Source organism: Monodelphis domestica, chromosome X (assembly GCF_027887165.1).
Source record: "Monodelphis domestica isolate mMonDom1 chromosome X, mMonDom1.pri, whole genome shotgun sequence".
Lineage (NCBI taxonomy): Eukaryota > Metazoa > Chordata > Mammalia > Didelphimorphia > Didelphidae > Monodelphis > Monodelphis domestica.
The window spans coordinates 52,332,604-52,351,682 of NC_077235.1; positions in this window are offsets into that span (position 1 = coordinate 52,332,604).

Consider the following 19,079-nt stretch of genomic DNA (forward strand, 5'->3'; position numbering starts at 1 on the left):
CTTTCAAGACACTATTTTCTGTTTCTAAATGACTTATCTTAGTTTTTAAGTTCTTTTCACAATTGTCTTCAGCCTCTCTTAATTGTGTTTTGAATTGCATTTTGAGTTCTTCCAAAGCCTGTATCCAATTCGCTGGGATTTCTGATTTTTCCTTTGCTGATCCCTCCCCCTCTGTTTCGTTCGCTCTTTGCTCATTACCTGTGAGAAGCTGTCTATTGTAATTTCTTTCTTCTTTTTCTGTTGTTTGCTCGAGTTTACCCCTTCTTTGCTCCCCGTATTTGGCTGTGCTCTTGCTCCTCTCATTTTGTTTTGGTTTTGGGGCTGTCAGTCTCCCCTCTTGGAGCTTTGTCAGATCTCTTGGTACAGTCTCTAGGGGAGGAATGTTAGCTTCCCTGTCCTCTGGAGGCTTTTGATTGGATTGAGTTCAAGTGGGTTGGGCTGTATGTGGTATGAAGCTCTGAGGCTCTGAAGACTCCTGGAAGGCTAGGCCGCCCAGGCTCTCTCCAGTTCTCTCCAGCTGCTTCTCCACTGTCCGTAAGTGCCTTTGCCCGCCTCCCTAAACTCTGAGGAGTTCTGACTGAGTTATGTTCAACTGGATTTATCTGGTTGTGCCCGGAGGCAAAGGTGAGGCTGGAGCCTGATGGAGGGACCCAGCCATGGCCCTGTCTCTCCCTGGCTTCCTCCCCGCTGTCCAAGCTGGATGCTCCGAACCTGGTGCCCCGCTGCTCACAAGGTAGACCCTCCAAACCAGCACCTTTGCCCGCTCAGAGGTTCCCACTGCTGCCGTGGGTTCAGCGCTCTGGGTTGTGGGGGAGGGGTCCTGGGACCTACCCTCTGCCTTTCCCTTAGCCCTGAGTATTCTCGGATTCCAGCTTTTGGGGGGCGTATCTTTTGATTTGAGTCCAGAAGGAGGGTTCCCTGCTTCTGTCCTGTTGTTCAGCTTGGATTTCGATGCCCTTGGAGCATTTAGTCTGTATCGGTAAGGAAAGGTCTTCCACGAGGTCTGAACTTTTGCTGCTTGCTAAGCCACCATCTTGACTCCGCCCCAATCATTCTTGATTTTTGAGGGTTATGCTTTCCATTTATGTTCACTCTGCATCAGTTCATGTAGCTTTTTCCATGCTTCTCTATTTATAGCATTCGTTATTTTTTATAGCATAGTAATTAATATTCCATAACATTCATGGTCTACAATTTAACTGTCCCTAAATATATGGACATCTTCTTTGTTTCCAATTCTTTGCTATCTCAAAAAGCATGATAAAGATTTTTGCATATATGGGATTGTTTTCTTATCAATGGCCTCCTTTGAATATAAAGCCAGTAAAGGAATCTCTGGGCCAAAGGGTATAGACATTTTACTGACTTTATTTGCATAATTCTAAATTGCTTTCCAAAATGGTTTTACCAATTCGCAGTTTCACCAATAATCTATCTACCTTTCCATAACCCCTCCAACACGGACTATTCCCATCTTTTGTCATCTCTGCCAATTTGAAGAGTCTGAGGGGATGCTTCAAGGATGTTTTGATTTGTATTTCTCTTATTATTAGCAATATGGAGTATTCTTTTGAAAGATTGTTAATAGTCATAACCTTTGACCATTTATCTAATGGGAATGACTTTTGGTCTTCTACATATCTGTTAATTGTTTTTATATCTTAGATATGAAACTCTTATTATAGAAAATTGATACAAATGATTTTCCCCATTCGACCATTTCCCTTCTTAGCTATTCTAGGTGCATTAATTTTGTCTGTAATCCATTTTATATTTTGTAATTGCCTCTCTCTTTCATTCAAATAAGAATATATCTTATACTAGGAGCTCTGGAGATATATGATTTGCTCCTCTTCTAATTTTCTGATAGTATGATCTTTAATATTAAGATTGCACAACCATTCAGATTATATTGTGGAATATGGCATAATGTGTTGGTGTAAGCCCAATTCCTGCAATTACTTTCTAGTTTTATCAGCAGTTTTTGTCAAATAGGGAGTTCTTTCCTAAATAACTTATGTTTTCTAGTTTATTGAATACTGGATTGTGTCCCAATTTTCCTGATTCTTTCTTAACTGATAATAATATTTATACAGTATCTACTATGTACCAGGCACTGTGCTTATCATTTATATTATCTCATTTGATTCTCATAACAATTTGGGAGGTGGGTGCTATTATTATCTCCATTTTATAGATAAGGAAACTGAGGTAAAACAAAAGTACCCTAGGGTCACCCAGTGAGTGTCTGAAGTTGGACTTGAACTGGCAAGTAGACTTTCCATGAGCTCCTTCTGAGATTAAGATCCTTATTGAGGTACTTATGGAATACAGGTGGAAGAGAAGGAGAGCACCCACCCTGAAGCTATTATGTTATCTTACTGGTGTCTGAGGGGTTAATCAGATACTTATGGCTAGGTTCAACTGGAGTAGAGATAAAGTAATGAGCAGAACTAAGATGCATTATGGCAGCTACATGATGGCAGGGATAGCACTGGATTTGGAGTGTAAGAATCAATTTAACTCATGGGTTCAAATGTGCTTTGTAAACAGTGAAACACTCTAAGGATGAAAGGAAAATATCATAGATGACTAAAATTCTCAGTGCCACCCAATGTACCTGGCCATTCAGGTCCCTACTATAGTGGACCACATGTGATCTTGAACTATACCACTTCTTCCTGTCCTATCTCTTCTCTTTCTGTCTTTTAGACCATAGACCTCACAAAGCTTGCCTTCCCTGTATCTACTTTAATTATAACAATGAACATTTCCTAAGTACTTACAATATGCAAAGCTGTGGAAATGCCCATCAACTGGGGAGTGGTCGAACAAATTATGGTATATAAATATATAGAATGTTACTGTACTATAAGAAAAGACAAAAAGACTGGTTTGGGAGAAACCTTGGAAGATTTATATGAAGTCATTGATGCAGAGCAAAATGAACAGAACCAGGAGAACTGTTTCTAACAACCATAAATAAAAACGATCTTGAAAGACTTACAAACTATGATCAATATAATAACTAACCAAGACTCACGAGGGCCCTTGAGACATAGATGTAGAATGAGATCCATTTTTGGACACAGTCAATGCAAGAATTAGTTCTGCATGACTAAGAACATTTGTTATGAGGTTTTATTTTTCATTTTTCTTGGAGGGCTGGAAAGGGAAAGGAGAGGAAAGATAGGGAATGAGGAATAAAAAGAGAAAGAGAAAAAAGAGTGTTGTTGATGCATTCTTACAAATAAGATGCATAAAGGAGAGCAGAAGGAAGACCAGAACGAATCACAGACAAGCTGAAAATCTAAAAAAGTAATACTCTGTGTTTATTACAGATGGTAAAAAAGAAAAGCCAGCTGTTTCCGAGAGATTTACAGTTTCATCTAATACCCTCCTCTTTCTGTTCTACTGGATATATGCAATCTTAGTTACACAGTATATATGTAGTTTAATCCCTTCGTTTTAAAGATGTGGAAACTGAGGCTTGGAGGGGGTGGACTCACCTGCCCAAGGTCCCATAGATAGTGAAGAAGCAGAATCAGAATTTGGATACAAGTCCTTTGAATCCACATACTGTAGTCTTTGCTCTATACTTCCTGTTGTGCCTGGAATGCTCTTCCCCTTGAGGGAAGAGACTTTTATTTTAGACTGTGTATCTCGAATAACTTCCACTTAGTGGCCACTTTAAATCTTTGTTGAGCTGAATAAATGTGACTTTTTCCTTTATTAATATCATAACTCTTCTCCTCTTCTTCCTGGTCATCATCTGGCCCATCTTGATGTAGCTGCAGCCTGTTCTCCAGACTGATTCTGTATGACACCCCTCTCTCACAAACCGAAAGCCCTACTTACTTATGGACATGACATTGCATGTCCTGTGTCCAAACCTTCTCATGAGCTATCCCCCAAGATAGGAATATTTTCACCTCTACCTCTTGGAATCTCTAGGCCTTCAAGACTCAGCTCAGTGATCTGAGTTCTAATGCCAGCTGCAACCCATCTCCTGTTTCCGTTACTCTTCTGTGATAGCACAGCCTGTGGTTGGATCAATGCCCCACTCTCACCCTCCAGGCATTCAACAGCAATCTCCTGGATTTAAGGCATGAAGAAAGGGAGAGTCTGCATCCGGATTTAGGCTTAATTCCTCATGTCAGCTGATCAGGGATGGTACTTCATTCCACAGATGTATGCAAATCCCCCCCAAAAAAACCTTCCCTGGTTCCACTGCCCTTAGGAGGCCTGACTAATGCAAATAATTCCTCTTCCTTCCCTGGAGGGGACAAGAGAGGTCAGGCTCACTTAGCAGAAGCTCAGCCAGGTGTAAATCTGTGCAAAAACCGTGGGAAACAACCAGACCAGGGGCTGGTGTACTGGAAGCTTCAGATCATCCCAAGTTGGGAGAGACTGTAGAACCCAACTAGGCCACCTCTGAGCTAGATGTTGGAGAGAATACATTTGGTAATCTTGGCAGTAACAAATATGAGAAACTCTTCTTCCTCTATACTTGCTCTCTCCACTCTGAAGACTTTGTTGGATGGAGGGAAGCAGAGAGAAAGGGGCCTCAGACTGTTGATTCTCTAGCTTGGGAATCTATTTCTGGAGGCAAGTTAAGGAGTCAGAAATGAATTTCCCATCTGTTGCTAACTATTGGGCAACTGACTGGTGCGGTTGGGGGTGGGAGGAGGGGAAGAATCTAGGACTATGTACACCAAGAGAGAGAAAGATGAATTTGAGATTAGCACCCAATGCCTCAAAGGAATTGAGTTTCCAGTTTATGGGCCTGGGGCCAATAGAAGAGTCCACAACCCCAGAGACAAGGCCTTCATGGCCAAAAGCTGGCTCCCAGATCAGGTGACAGGGACAAGGATCCCCCTATCCCACCCATTGCCTCCCACCTTTTTCATTCCATCTAGGCTCCAAGAAACCTCTGTTGTCACCAGATCAGTTTACAATTTAGGAGTCATGGGGCAAAATTCCCTCTACCAGTGCTCCTCTGCAATTTATAGCCTTACACTGCAGGAGTTCTTAACCTGGGGTTCACAAACCCTCACAGGGTCCATGGATAGATTTCAGGGGAACTGTGAATGTGGATGGGAAAACAATAACATCTTCACTTTCACTAACCCTTCAATAAAATTTAGTATTTCTTCAATTATTTAAAAATGTGATTCTGATGAGTCCATAGACTTAACCAAACTGCCCAAAGGGCTCAAGACACAGAAAAGGTTAAGTGCTCCCTTTCAAGCATCTTTGAAAGATTTCCAGTTTCTGATCAATGCAATGGCCAAGTGTGATTCCAGAGGACCAATGAGGCAAGCTACCCACTTTTTGACAGAAAGGCCATAGATGGACTCAGGATACAGAATAAAACATATATTTTTGAACATGGACCAGAGTGGAGATTTGTTTTGTGTGGCTATGTATATCTGCTCTAAGAGTTTTGTTTTGTTTTGGTTCCTTTTTCAATAAAGGAAAGTACAGAAGGTAGGTGGGAGGGAGAGAAAATACATTTTTGTTCATTAAAAATTATTATTTTTTATAAAATGAACCTCTGTCTTAGAGAGTTACCAGGGGCAATGAATAGTGAAATAACATGTCTAAAATCACACAACCAGGATGTTTCAGAGGCAATACTGGATCCCAGGTCTTCCTGGCTCTGAGGATAGTTCTTCATACACTCACTATACCAGGCTGCTTCTTAGTACTACTACTACTACTACTATTATTAGCTTCTATTTATAAAGGAGGCGAGCCTCTCATGTAGCAAGGATAAAAGACAACAGACAGCTAGATAGCACTAGAGCAGCAGTGGTAGAGATCCAAAGGAAGGCCTCTAGCACATTGGATGTACCCTCTGTAGAGGACTGATGGGAAAAAAAAGCCAAGAATCACGGAAGATAAAAAGAGATAGGAATGATATGTTCTGTCCCAATGGAGAGAGTGACCATACTAAGGAAGGTCTTGATCTGGAGAAGCTGTGAAATCACCCTCATTTCTAAGCTCCTTAAGGTATACAAAATGATGTTTTTTTCACAACAGCCTTATGAGGGAGGTCCTAAAATTCAAACTACCTCCTTTTTTGCAAATGAGGAAACTAAGAAAGAATAGGAGAAAAATGATTTGTTCATGGTCAACACCTAGTGACAGAGCTAGAGCTAGAATGCAGTCTCCCTGCCCATCTGACTTCCATGTGATTCCTACTTAGTCCTTAGTGAAGTAGCTGAGATGTGTCTTTGAAATCTCCCCAGCCTACCTGCCTTAATCTCATACCTATAGGCCAGTGATAGTGAACCTTCTAGAGACTGAGTGCCCAAACTGCAACACTCAGGACTGCATATGAGCCCCCCCCCACACCTTATCCCAGACAGAGAAGGAGGAAGCACTCCCATTGGGCTATTGGGCAGAAGGGCAAGTGATATAAGAAATGTCTTCAGGTGCATATGGAGAAGGGGTGGAGAGCAGCCCTTTCTGGCATGTGTGATTTATCAACATGGCTATAGGCTATCCCCAAGCTCTGAGAGAAGATGTCCAGGTTCTATCTGGATGCAAGTTAGGTGTGCATACTCCTCACAGTTCCCAGGCCTACAAGTCCTTTTTCTTATTATGAGGGGATTAGCTTGGCTGATCCCCATGGCCATTTTATATGGGTCTATTATTCCAACTGCCTACTTCACAATTTTTTCCCAGGCTACACTTCTCAGACCAATGAGTTGAGGTTGGGCTATGTGTCTGACTTCTTCCCTCCCTTCTCCCCATGACAGCTGTTTCAGTGGCTGCCAGTAGTGAGCAGGTGGATGGTGGGGCTGGGGGTGTACACAGTGAGAACAGTGTGTATTTCCAGGGATTGAGGTTCAAGCTGTTAGAAAAAATTGTTTCTTCCAGGGCCCCACAGCAATAAATCTCTCCTTTCCTACCCTCCCACCCACCCCTATCCAGGAGCAAGATTTCTCAGTTTTTCCCACCTGTTATAGGGGGATTCTGTGGGATCCAGGAAATGTGGAGAAAATGGAACTGAGAAAGTCACAGCTCTCAAGAAGGAGGAAAGGGAGAATTGGAGAAATAGACTTTATACACAATATAATCTAACTTCAGGCACTGTTGAGCAATCCTGGACAAGTCAAGTAGCCTTTTTGAGGGAGCCTCAGTTTCCTCATCTATAAAATGAAGGGGTTAGACTCAATGCCTCTAAAATCCATCCATGTACAAAAAGCTAGAAACATCTTCCCTGAAATAGTAATTCTTTCAGTGACAGCTCTGACAGATAGCCTTGAAGTCTTTGCTTGGCTATGCCACAGTAACATGGAGCAAGATAGCCTTGAAGTCTTTGCTTGGCTATGCCACAGTAACATGGAGCAAGATAGCCTTGAAGTCTTTGCTTGGCTATGCCACAGTAACATGGAGCAAGCTATTTCATAAGCCATCCATTTCATCACTGTAAATTTTTTCATTGGAGCCTCAAAGAGATGAGGTGATTTGCACAGGCATATATGGGGGGCACAGAGGTACCCACTGCTACAGTGGACAGGGGCCAGAAAGAGGGGTGGGGTGGTCAAGAAGCTCTGGGATCAAATCCTGCCTCTGAAGCATACTAGCTGTTAGACACTGGGTAAATCATTCATCTTCTCAGCTGTAAGATTAGAAGTTACAGAGTTTCTTCATTGGGACCTTCCTACACAGCTAAAATCTGAGCTCTAGGTCTGATAACCAAACCAGCAGGCCAAGGAAGAATTTGAATCTGGATCTGCCACCTCCAAATGAAGGATTCTTACCACTGCCCCATTCAGCTAAAAAACTAAGCATATGTTCCTGCCACCCATTTCACTGCAGACCAACATGTCTTTCTTCTCTAATTCTTCCCAGTCACTGGTACTCTTCGCCTCCTCAAAATTTCCTTTCTTTTCATGTGTATGTGTGTGTGTGTGTGTGTGTGTGTGTGTGTGTGTGTGTGTGTGTGTGTAAATCTGCTTCACTTATTAGCTATGTGTCCTGGGGAAAAGTCACTTAACCTCTCAGCCTCAGTTTCCTCATTTATAAAATGAGAGTAATAATAGCACCTACCTTATAGGATTTTTGTGAAGATTAAATGAGGGAGCATATGGAAAATTCTCTGCCAACTTTATAGGCTCTGCATACATTTGAGCTATGAGAAAGAAGAAGAGAAGGATATCAAATGCCCCTTTAGCTCACAGTCTAGCATACAGTTAAGAACTTAATATATGTTGACCACTGACTGACAAACAACCTCTCAGTGCCTTGGGCTACTCTCTAAAACTAGAAGTTACAGAGAAGACAGAGAAAGCTTGGGAGTCCCTGCTCTAAAGGAAGCAAACAATCCCTGTGATAAATAGGGGAATATGACCTCCTCCTCCTCCTCCTCCTCCTCCTCAGTCAAAAGTATATAGAGCCTGTAAGGTTTGCCCAAGGCTGTCAAGAACGATGAGGATTTCACTGGCTTGGGTCATGAAGAACTCACTGGAAGGGAGGAAAAGTTTTAGTGGCCTGATGAGGTCAGAAGGCAGACTACAGAATGAAATGACTTGTCCATGTCATTCAGTTTGTGTGGCAAAGATAAGACCTCTATCTATCCCACTATACTTGGAGCTCCTTGAGAGCAGGGATTTTCTTATGCTTCTTTTTGAATCCCCAGTGCTTAGCACAGTGCCTGGCACATAGTAGGTGCTTAATCAATGATTGACTGACTATTTGATTCTATAGAACATACTAACTAGCCTCTCTGAAATAAGATTGATAGTAGGGATAAATGGGAAGCTTTCTGTTTAGTTGTTAAAAATCAATTTCACAAGTAGAAAATAGAAAGCAGTTCATATTTTTTTTAAAACTACAGAGATTTCTCAGACCACAAATTAAACATTAGTTTCATGTTCCTGCCAAGAAAAGAAAGGTACAATACAGAGGCTGGCTGACTACTTAAGGAGAATGTTGTCTCATAAAGATATGCTTCAAGTGTGGGATGGACTGAATGGACTCTCTGACCTCTTCCAGTTCTGAGATTTGGGTGATGCCCTGAGGTCTGGCCACCAGCTAGTTGTCCCCTCTGGAAAGTAGAGGTGATAGGATGGTAGTAGGGGGTCAGCATTCTCCACTGCCACCTCCCCATGACAAGGCCATCAGGTTCTTCTTCCTAGGCCTGCTACATGGGAGGATGAGAGGATACTAGATCTAGAGCTGAAAGGAACCTCAGAGACACCTAGACCAACCTCCTCATTTTACAGAGAGGAAAATTGAGGCCCAGAGATGAGAAGAGAATTGCCTAAGGGTACAACAAGGAACTGAAGAAATCATGTAATCCAATTACTTAATTTTACAGATAAAGAAAGCAAGGTTCATGGACCAAAGTGTGCTAGAGTCAGCTTGATGGGATTCAAGATCCATTTGTTTACATTTTAATGGCAAATGTTACAAACAAGGGTTTGATTTATTACTTTGTTGATTATCTAGACTTAAAGTGATGGGGAAAGTGTTAATAATACATATAAGGTATTTTGAAAAATTTATTTAATTAGTCAATTTAGAACATTTAGAACATTATTGCATACTTACCAGAATAATATTCTTTCCCTCCCCTCCCTCCACCCCTTCTATATGGTGATGATGATGATTATAAATTATTATTTTTTACATTTGAATTCATTTATTTAGCCAATTTAGAACATTATGCCTTGGTTACAATAATCACATTATTTCCCTCCCTCCCCTCCACCCACCCTTCCCCCAGCCAACATGCAATTTCATTGGGTATTACTTGTGTCCTTGATCAGAACCTATTTTCATGTTGCTGATGTTTGCACTAGGGTGATCATTTGGAGTCTACATCCCCAATCATATCCCCTCTACCCATGTGACTAAGCAGTTGTTTTTCTTCGGTGTTTCTGCTCCCACAGTTTTTCCTCTGAATGTGGATAGTGTTCTTTCTTGTAGATTCCTCTGAGTTGTTCAGGATGACTGCATTGCCACTAATGGATAAGTCCATTACATTCGATTTCTCAACATGGAATACAGGAACCCCAAACTTGTGGCCTAGTGGGAGCTGATGAACCCCTAGTTTCAGACCTAGCTTATATGTTTGAGACCCCAAAGTTTTACTTGTTTGTTGTTCACATGGGAATCCACACTGAAGGGAATCCCAAGCTAACAGTTTCAGACTGAGTGAGGAACCCTCAGGTGAATGACAGTCCTAGTTGGGTGGGACTAATCATAAGTTAAGTGACTTGTGTTGCCTTAGAAGCTTCTCCATTATACCACATCCCCCTTTTGGGGGCTGAACTCAGGATCTTCAGCTTACTAGACTGACTCGCTGCCTACTACACTAAAGAGTCAAGAAGGTTCAGGTCTCTCACTAGTATAGTTTTACTATCTATTTGCACCTTCAACTCCTCTAATTTCTCCTTTATAAATTTAGATGCTATGCTATTTGGTGCATACATGTTGAGTAATGATATTTCCTCATCATCTATACTGCCTTTTATCCCTATCTCTTTTAACTAGATCTATTGGGTAACAAATGGACTGGTGGGGAGGTAAGCAATACAAGGGAGGGGGGTAGTTTAAAAAGACCATAAAGAAAATAATTTTGAAACTTAGATAAATAAATAAGAAAGAGGTAAGAGAAGTGAATGAAATCTTAGAAAAATTAGAGTTAGTAGATATATGGACAAAAAGGAATATGGACAAAAAGGAATACACCTTCTTTTCAGCAGCACATGGTACATTCACAAAGATTGACCATATACTAGGAAATAAAACCATAGCAAACAAATGCAGAAAAGCAGAAATACTAAATGCAACCTTTTCAGATCATAACAAAATAAAAATAATGATCAGTAAGGGTACATGGAGAGCCAAATCAAAAATTAATTGGAAATTAAATAATATGATTCTCCAAAATCAGTTAGAGAACAAATCATAGAAACAATTAATAATTTCATTTAAGAAAATGACAATGATGAGTCATCCTTTCAAAATCTATGTCATGCAGCCAAAGCAGTATGCAGGGTGAAATTTATATCCTTGAGTTCATATATTAACAAATTAGGGAGGGCAGAGGTCAATGAATTGGGCATGCAAATTAAAAAACTTGAAAGCAAACAAATTAAAAATCCCCAGAAGAAAACTAAATTAGAGATCCTAAAAATTAAGGGAGAAATTAATAAAAATCAATTGTGAAAGCACTATCGAACTAATAAATAAGACGAGAACCTGGTATTTTGAAAAAACAAACAAAATAGATAAATTACTGGTCAATCTAATAAAAAAAAGGAAAGAAGAAAACCAAATTGACAGTATCCAAGATGAAAAGGGAGACCTCATCTCCAATGAAGAGGAAATTAAGGCAATCATTAAAAACTATTTTTTCCAATTATATGGCAATAAATATGGAAATCTAGGTGATATGGATGAATACTTACAAAAATATAAATTGCCTAGACTAAAAGAGGGAGAAATAAATTACCTAAACAACCCCATATCAGAAAAAGAAATTGAACAAGCCATCAAAGAACTCCCTAAGAAAAAATCCCCAGGTCCAGATGGATTCACAAATGAATTCTAACAAACATTCAAAGAACAGCTAATCCCAATACTACACAAACTATTTGACATAATATTCAAAGAGGGAGTTCTACTAAATTCCTTTTATGGCACAAATATAGTACTGATTCCAAAGCCAGGCAGGTCAAAAACAGAGAAAGAAAACTATAGACCAATCTCCTTAATGAACATAGATGCAAAAATCTTAAATAGGATACTAGCCAAAAGACTCCAGCAAGTCATCACAATGGTTATTCACTATAATCAGGTGGAATTTATACCAGGAATGCAAGGATAGATCAATATTAGGAGAACAATCCACATAATTGATGATATCAACAAATAAACAAAAAAAGTCACATGATAATCTCGATAGACACAGAAAAAGCCTTTGACAAAATACAACACTCATTCCTATTGAAAACACTAGAAAGTATAGGAATATAAGGATCTTTCCTAAAAATAATAAACAGTATTGATCTAAAACTATCAGCCAATATCATCTGCAAGGGGACAAACTAGAAGTCTTCCCAATAAGATCAGAAGTAAAACAAGGATGCCCATTATCACTGCTCTAATTTAACATTGTACTAGAAACACTAGCAGTAGCAATTAGAGAAGAAAAAGAAATTGAAGGTACTAAAATTGGCAATGAAGAGACCAAGCTATCACTCTTTGCAGATGATATGATGGTCTACTTAAAGAATTGTAGAGAACCAACTAAAAAGCTAGTGGAAATAATCAACAACTTTAGCAAAGTTGCAGGGTACAAAATAAACCCACATAAGTTGTAGGATTCCAGGAAGAATCTCTGAACTGAGCCACAGAGAGCTCAGCTCTGGTCTGGTCAGACAGCATTCCAATGCATAATTTATGAGCAGGCCATGCAGTCTTTGTTCTGGGAGTTTGAAAATAACGGGCTGAACTTACCAGGCCTCTAGCTTGTACGTCATTGATTTGTCAAGCCAATGTAAATCCACTATGTATTGTTGCATATGTATTACCTACTTCTTACATCATCATTTCAATAAATGCGCAGGAAGGACGCCATTTTCTCTCTTTTCTTTTCCTCTCTCTCTCTCCAACCTGCCTGCTGGCCACATGGATCACTCCTGTTATGGAGATCCATTGTGCCTCTAAAGATCTTCTTTCTTTATTCTTTTCCTTCCTTCTCACCTCACACCTGATTCCTAATCCATGCATTCTTGGTTAATTTTTATCTTCCTTCATTGTGTGCCCTACAAAGGAAGTTAAAAGGAAGATGCGTCCTTCCTGAACTGTATCTGATCTATGTGTGTCTGACTCAGTTTCCCCCAAACTCTCCTCCCGACTTCTTTATCCTCCTCAAAATCATAATCCTATAGATGTTCCCTTTTGTGTAGTGGCTGCCGGACAGATCGCTACATAAGTCATCAGCATTTCTATCGATCTCCAACACATCTCAGCAGCAAGAATTAGCCATCGAACTACCAAAAAACATTTTTGATGAATTAGAAAAAGCCATAACAAAGTTCATTTGGAAGAACAAAAGATCAAGGATATACAGGGAAATCATGAAAAAAAATGTGAAGGAAGGTGGCCTCATAGTACCAGATCTAAAACTATACTATAAAGCAGTGGTCATCAAAACAATATGGTACTGGCTAAAAGACAGAAAAGAGGATCAGTGGAATAGACTTGGCGTAAGTGACCTCAGCAAGACAGTCTATGATAAGCCCAAAGATCCCAGCTTTGGGGATCAAAATCCACTATTTGATAATAACTGCTGGGAAAATTGGAATACAGTATGGGAGAGATTAGGTTTGGATCAACATCTTATACCATACACTAAAATAAACACGGAATGGGTGAATGACTTGAACATAAAGAAGGAAACTATAAGTAAATTGGATGAACACAGAATCGAGTACATGTCAGACCTTTGGGAAAGGAAAGATTTTAAAACCAAGCAAGAGTTAGAAAAAATTACAAAATGTAAAATATATAATTTGATTATATCAAATTAAAAAGGTTTTGTACAAACAAAACCAATATAACCAAAATTAGAAGGGAAGTAACAAATTGGGAAACAATCCATAACAAAAACCTCTGACAAAGGTCTAATTACTCAAATTTACAAAGAGCTAAATCAATTGTACAAAAAATCAAGTCATTCTCCAATTGATAAATGGGCAAGGGATATGAACAGGCAGTTCTCAGCCAAAGAAATCAAAACTATTAATAAGCACATGAAAAAGTGCTCTAAATCTCTTATAATCAGAGATGCAAATCAAAATAACTCTGAGATATCACCTCACACCTAGAAGATTGGCTAACATGACAGCAACAGAAAGTAATGAATGCTGGAGGGGATGTTGCAAAGACTGGACATTAATGCATTGCTGGTGGAGTTGTGAATTGATCCAACCTTTCTAGAGGGCAATTTGGAACTATGCCCAAGGGGTGTTAAAAGACTGTCTGCCCTTTGATCCAGCCTGGGGTATAAACTGCTGGGTTTATACCAGAAAGAGATAAAAAGGGAAAAGATCTGTATATGAATAATCATAGCCCAGCTACTTTTCAGCTTCTTCTGTTAGCTGGGGAAGGTCTTACTAACCTGATCAAATAGCAGAACAGAGAAGAAGCCCCCTCAGGACAGAAGAGCCCAAACCTACAGATCCAGCACATAATGAGAAGAGAAAGACTACAGGTAACTACAGGGGGGAAGGATGGGGGAAATAGAATTAAAGAACAGCAAAAGAAATAAGAAATTACAATCAACAGCCTCTATACAGGCAATGAACAAAGAGCAAACAAAACAGAGGAAGATCAAGGAACACCAAGCAAAAACAGAAAAACTCCAGCAAATTGGACAAGGGCTTTAGAAGAATTCAAAATACAATTCAAAAAACAATTAAGAGTGGCTGAAGACAACTGGGGAAAAAAAACTTAAAAAGCAAAATAAATCATCTGGAAACAGAAAATTGTGTCTTGAAAGCCAAAATTAATTAGCTTGAAAATAACACAAAGGAGATGAAAGATTAGAAGGAGAAGGACCAAAAAGCCAGGGATGAAATTCAGTCTTTAAAAACTAGAATCCAACAACTAGAAGTAAATTACTTCACAAGGTAGAAAGAAACTATAAAACAAAATAAAAAATGAAAAAATTGAGGGAAATATGAAATACCTCATCCACAAAATGGAAGATTTAGAAAACCATTCCAGGAGAGAAAACGTAAGAATCATTGGTCTACCAGAAGACCATGACAAAAGAAAAAGCCTGGACATCATTCTTCAGGAAATTATGCAAGAAAATTACATTCTAGAGCAAGAGGGAAAAGTAGAGAGTAAAAGAATCCACAGATCACCTCCTGTGCTTAATCCCCAAATGACAACACCCAGGAATGTTTAGTCAAATTCAAGAACTACAAGACCAAGGTAAAAATATTAAAATCTGCTAAGAAGAAGTCATTCAGATATCATGGAACTACAGTTCCATGTTATCCATGGATAACACAGGATCTGGCTACATCTACACTGAAGGACCGAAAGGCATGGAACATGATATTCTGGAAATCAAGGGAACTAGGTCTACAACCAAGATTAAACTCCCCAGCAAAACTGACTATATTCTTTCAGGGGAAAGTTTGGTCATTTAATAAAATAGAAGACTTCCAAGCATTCATAAATAAAAGACCAGATTTGAATAGAAAATCTGATGCCCAAACACTGAACTCAAGAGAAACACAATAGGTAATTAAGAAAGGGGGAAAAAAATTTTAAGGGACCCAAAAGTTGAAATGATATATATCCCTACAAGAAAAGAGGAGGTAATTCTTTTAAAATGTTATTATCACCTGGGTAGCTAGAAGAATTATACTTAGAGGAAACAGAGACAAACTGTATAGGATGAAATGCCAAGACATACTTTGGATTTGTCAGATATCATGATTGTTACTCCTACCTTCTTTTTCTCAGTTGATGCCCAATATATTTTGCTCCATCTGCTTACCTTTACCCCATGCATATCTACATTCCTCATGTGTGTTTCTTGTAGACAACATGTTGTAGGATTTTGGTTTCTAATCCACTTTGCTATTTACTTGCATTTTATGGGTAAGTTCATTCCATTCACATTCAGAGTTATGATTACCAGTTATGTATTTCCCAACATTTTGATTTCCACTCCTAATTCTGACTTTTCTTCTTTCAGTATTTCCTTCTACATCAGTATTTTGTTTTTAATCAGTCCTCCTAATTCCCACCCATTTTACTTCACTTTCTACCCCCCCCTTCCTTCTTATTCCCCTTTTATTTTCTTTATGGTCTTTTTTAAACTACCCCCCTCCCTTGTATTGCTTACCTCCCCACCAGTCCATTTGTTACCTAATAGATCTAGTTAAAAGAGATAGGGATAAAAGGCATTATAGATGATGAGGAAAATCATTTCTCAACATGTATGCACCAAACGGCATAGCATCCAAATTTATAAAGGAGAAATTAGAGGAGTTGAAGGAGGAAATAAATAGTAAAACTATACTAGTGGGAGACTTGAACCTTCCTCTATCAGATCCAGATAAATCAAACCATAAAATAAGTAAGAGGTAAGATATGTGAATGAAACCTTAGAAAAATTAGAGTTATTGATATGTGGAGAAAAATAAATAGGGACAAAAAAGAATACACCTCCCAATTGCTTAGCTCTTCTTTTCAGTAACACATGGTACATTTACAAAGATTGACCATGTACTAGGGCATGGAAACATGGCAAACAAGTACAAAAGAGCAGAAATAATCAATGCAACCTTCTCAGATCACAATGCAATAAAAATAATAATTAGTAAGTGTACATGGAGAGGCAAATAAAAAATTAATTAGAAATTAAATAATATGATTCTCCAAAACCAAAGAACAAATTATAGAAACAATTAATAATTTCATTTAAGAAAATGACAATGATGAGACATCCTTTCAAAATCTATGGGATGCAGCCAAAGCAGTACTCAAGGTGAAATTTATATCCTTGGATTCATATATTAACAAACTAGGGAGGGCAGAGGTCACTGAATTGGGAATGCAAATTAAAAAAACTTGAAAATGAACAAATTAAAAATCCCAAAATGAAAACTAAATTAGACATCCTAAAAATTAAAGGAGACATTAATAAAATTGAAAGTCAAAGAACTATTGATTTAATAAATAAGACTAGAAGCTGGCACTTTGAAAAAACAAATAAAATAGACAAAGTACTGGTCAATCTAATTAAAAAAAGGAAAGAAGAAAACCAAATTGACAGTATCCAAAATGAAATGGGAGACCTCACCTCTAATGAAGAGGAAATTAAGGCAATCATTAAAAACTATTTTGTCCAATTATATGGCAATAAATATGGTAATCTAGGTGATATGAATGAATATTTACCAAAATATAAATTGCCTAGATGAACAGAAGAAGAAATGGAATATTTAATAAATCCAATATCAATAAAAGAAATTGAACAAGCCATCAAAGAACTATCTAAGAAAAAATCCCCAGGGCCTGATGGATTCACAAGTGAATTCCATCAAACATTCAAAGAACAGCTAATCCCAATATTATACAAACTATTTGACAGAATAAGCAAAGAAGGAGTTCTACCAAATTCCTTTTATGACAGAAACATGGTACTGATTCCGAAGCCAGGCAGGTCAAAAACAGAGAAAAAACTATAGACCATTCTCCTTAATGAACATAGATGCAAAAATCTTAAAAAGAATACTAGTAAAAAGATTCCAGCAAGTGATCATGAGGTTATTCATCATGATCATGTGGGATTTATACCAGGAATGCAAGGATGGTTCAATATTAGGAAAACCATTCACATAATTTACCATATCAACAAGCAAACCAACAAAAATCACATATTGATCTCAACAAATCTCTCCTGTTTAGGGAAATGCAAATCAAAACAACTCTAAGGTACCACCTCACACCTAGCAAAGTGGCCAGAATGACAGTAAAGGAAAATAATAAATGTTGGAGAGGATGTAGCAAAATTGGGACACTAATACATTTCTGTTGCCATTGTTAATTGATCCAACTGTTAAATTTAATTGTGGTTGGACTGAAAATTAAATTGCTGGTCGCCAGGGATTTAATTTCTAAATCCCAAAATGAATTACTAAAGTAAAATGTAATTTGTGGTAGTTTATTTTACAAAAGATGGAAGATATTAAGGAAGAGAGAAAAGAGAAGAGAGAGAGAAAGCTCTGGCTTCCTTAGAGCCAGGTAGAAATTCTAAGCCTCAGCCAAGGGAAAGGAGTCTCAAGATGAAGTTCACACCTCCAGAAAGGCAAGGAAACTAAGTCAGCCTTTACACTCACCACAGTGACTGTCTAAAAGGAAAGAAGTCTGAGGTCTCCTGCACTAGCTTCTCCAGGGGTCTAGTTCCACCACCAAATGTCTTCACTCCAAGTCTGAGTGTTTGTCTTCCAGTCTCTCCTCTGACTGTCGATTCCAGTCCAAGCCCAAGTGACTGAATGATTCTTGATTGATCTATCCCCCCTTTTGTGCCTGTGTTTCCTCTATTAAAAGAAATTTTTCTCTTGTGTCACCTTCCCTAAATTTTTACATCTACCAATCACAGCAGACGCTCCTCTCCAGAACTTCCCACTCAATGTATGAAATGCGTTTTCACACCTTTTGTAGTTAGTTAACACTTTTTTTGGCTAGTTAACACCTTTTTATAGTTAAAATGGGTAGATCTTTTTTAAATACTGAGGTAACACTTTTGGGGATTAAAATCTAAAAATAGACAGGGGATTACAATTTAATCTTCACAATAAAGGAAGAACTAAGTACCTTCATTATTACAATCAGGAAATAGCCAAATCCAATCTTCACACAACCATTCTGGAGGGCAATTTGGAATCATGTCCAAAAGACTTTAAAAGAATGCCCTTTGAACCAGGAATATTTTGTACCCCAAAGAGATAATAAAAAAGGGTTGTACAAAAATATTCATAGCTGCACTCTTTGTGGTGGCAAAAAATTGGAAAATGAATGGGTGGCCCTCAATTGGGGAACCACTGAACAAATTGTGGTATATGATGGTGATGGAATACTGATGAACTGGAGGATTTCTACATGAACTGGAAGCACCTCCATGAACTAATGCAGAGTAAAATGAGCAGAACCAAGAGATCGTTGAACACAGAAAGTGAAATATTGTAGAATCATCCAATGTATTGGACTTTACTACTAGTAGCAAGGTAGGACAATCCTAAGGGACTTATAAGAAAAAATGCTATCCACATTGAGAGAAAAAACTGTGGGAGTAGAAATGCAGAAGAAAAACATATGATTTATCACTTGTTTATATGGATATATGATTTAGGGTTCTGGTTTTAAAAGATTGCTCTATTGCAAAAATAAATAACATGGAAATAGGTATCAAGTGATAACATTTGTATAACCCAGTGGAATTGCTTGTTGGCTCTTGGAGAGGAGAGGGAAGATGTGATGGAAAGAAAATGAATCATATAAATATGGAAAAATATTTTTAAAAA